Below are 3,069 nucleotides of genomic sequence, written 5' to 3'. Positions count from 1 at the left end.
CGGTAGAAAGACAGACAAACAGAGACAAAAGGAGACACAGAATTAGGCGAAACAGGAAGAGCCAAACCAAATAAAACACAGAGAAGGGAAAGAGGGAAAGCTTAAGTCGGAAGTCGCGTTTCAGACGATGTACCAACATGTCTCTTCAGGCTGACAACACTGTGTGGTCAGGTCATCCTAGGTCAAAATGTTGACTCTGTAATGTGACCTTCTTCTACTTCCCCTCTCTCCTTCTTCCTCTTGCTGCTCCTCCTCCCCTCCTCCCCCTCTTCCTTTTCCTTTCCCCTCTCTCCCCTTTACCACCCACGCAGACGGGAAGCCAAGACGGGTCCAGATGACACTTAAAGGAGGACCCTGAAATAAGGGGACGTTTTATATCTCGATCAAGAGGACAGAACCGTTCGTCTCTACACAGAGACACAGCTATGAATAGTTTCACTGATTAAATAAAATCAATCCAAATGATATATTTTTTTTATAAGGGCGAGAAAATATATCGCTGCGTACAGAATTCATTTTTTTTTATCGCATTGCCATAAGAGAAGCAAAATGAAGACGACGATGCAACAGCCATATCCACACCCACACGCACACACATCCACACCTTCCCAACAGACACACAATCGAAAAAAAGAGCAACGAGAGCCTTCAGTCTGACACACTCTCGCGGAGGAACAGACACCTCGGCGATGACACAGTGCGAGCTAAGGTTACTGACCCAACACAAGACGGTCACAGGAGGTCCTCCGTGTTGACTCCAGCCACGCCAAGACGGAGAGCCTGTCACAGCCTCCAGGAAGCGTAGACACCACTGGATGGACGCCGGAGGTTATGAGGTGTTGGTGGCTGGAAGGAGGGAGGGAGGGAGAAAGAGAGGGAGAGGGAGAGAGAGAGGGGGAGGGAGAGGGAGAGGGAGAGGGAGAGGGAGAGGGGGAGGGGGAGGGGGAGGGAGAGGGAGAGGGAGAGGGAGAGGGAGAGGGAGAGGGAGAGGGAGAGGGAGAGGGAGAGGGAGAGGAAAGAGAGAAGGAGAGAGAGAGAGAGAGAGAGAGAGAGAGAGAGGAGAGAGAGAGAGAGAGAGAGAGAGAGAGAGAGAGAGAGAGAGAGAGAGAGAGAGAGAGAGAGAGAGAGAGAGAGAGCGACGGGGTAGAAGAATGTTATAATCATTATTGAGGAGGAAGCATGATGGAATATTTGAGAATAAAAAAAAACTAAACAAAAAAACAATGGGAGAGTTACGGTTTCCATCGTTTTAAGAAAGAGAAGGAAAGGATGTAGGCAAGGGGTACAGATTGCTGCAGAGATAGACTGATAGAACACTCAGATAGTGAACAGAACAGAAAGATCGATGCAAAGGCAGAAGGCGATGTCACAACAGCAAGTCGACGCGAAAAAAGACACGTCTGGCGAGAGAGGCAGAGAGAAAAAGACAAAACTAATACTTAGACAGACAGACGAAAAGGCAGACCAAAATGATATGATGAAGAACACACATACGAGAGACACAGACAGTGAGACAGACAGACAGACCGAGGAGAGAGGAAAGCAGCACCGCACACACATGCAGATAGACAGATTACGAACAGGCAGAAGACAGACATGCAAGAGACACAGACAGACAGGCAGTCAGACAGACAGACAGACAGAGGCATCGAGAAGAGAGGATGTTACCGCCGCACACACATGCGAGAGGGACCGTCACCATAATCCATTTGGCGGGGTTGACGCTGAGCAAACGCTGACGTAATTCTCGCCAGATCCTGTTTCTCGCCGCTGTCTCTTGGCCGCGAGGGGACGGGAGGGAAAGAGGGGAAATGGGAGAGTGGAATAAAGAAGGGAGATGATGGGCAGATGGGGAGATGGGAGGGAAAGAGGGGAAATGGGAGAGTGGAATAAAGAAGGGAGATGATGGGCAGATGGGGAGATGGGAGGGAAAGGGGAAATGGGAGAGGGGAATAAAGAAAGGAGATGATGGGCAGATGGGGAGATGGGAGCTAAAAGGGGAAATGGGAGAGTGGAATAAAGAAAGGAGATGATGGGGAGATGGGAGGGAAAGAGGGGAAATGGGAGAGTGGAATAAAGAAAGGAGATGATTGGCAGATGGGGTGATGGGAGGTAAAAGGGGAAATGGGAGAGTGGAATAAAGAAAGGAGATGATGGGCAGATGGGGAGATGGGAGGGAAAGAGGGGAAATGGGAGAGTGGAATAAAGAAGGGAGATGATGGGCAGATGGGGAGATGGGAGGGAAAGAGGGGAAATGGGAGAGTGGAATAAAGAAGGGAGATGATGGGCAGATGGGGAGATGGGAAGTGAAAGGGGAAATGGGAGAGTGGAATAAAGAAAGGAGATGATGGGCAGATGGGGAGATGGGAGGGAAAGAGGGGAAATGGGAGAGTGGAATAAAGAAGGGAGATGATGGGCAGATGGGGAGATGGGAGGGAAAGAGGGGAAATGGGAGAGTGGAATAAAGAAGGGAGATGATGGGCAGATGGGGAGATGGGAAGTGAAAGGGGAAATGGGAGAGTGGAATAAAGAAAGGAGATGATGGGCAGATGGGGAGATGGGAGGGAAAGAGGGGAAATGGGAGAGTGGAATAAAGAAAGGAGATGATGGGCAGATGGGGTGATGGGAGGAGTAGGAGAGTGGGATAAAAAAAGTAAATGGGGAGATAGGGAGTGAGAATGAGAAGATGGACAAATGAAGAGGCAGAAGGGATAAAGACGGAGATGAGCAGCTGGATGGGAAGAGAGAGAAATGGGAGAGTGTAAATAAAGAGATGAGAGGTAAGAGGGGAAAGTAGAGAGTAAATGGGTAAGAGGGGAAACGGGAGAGAGAGAGAAAGAAGATGGAAAAATGCTTAGACAGGAGCGAAGGATGGGGAATGGAAGAATGGGATAAGGAAGAAGATAGGGGAATAAGTGGGAAGAGGAGAAAGAGGAGAGTACGATAAAGCGAATTCGGATGAGGGTAACATGGGTTAAAAGGAATGAAACGGGAGAATGAAAAAAAAAGAGAGAGAGAGGAAGCTGGGGAACAAAAAGGGATAGGAAGATAGATAAGGAGAAAGAAGGA

This window comes from Penaeus japonicus, unplaced genomic scaffold, assembly GCF_977035675.1.
Source record: "Penaeus japonicus unplaced genomic scaffold, GWHDUDI00000001_assembly GWHDUDI00000001, whole genome shotgun sequence".
NCBI classification, from domain to species: Eukaryota; Metazoa; Arthropoda; class Malacostraca; order Decapoda; family Penaeidae; genus Penaeus; species Penaeus japonicus.
This window is presented reverse-complemented; position numbering follows the sequence as displayed.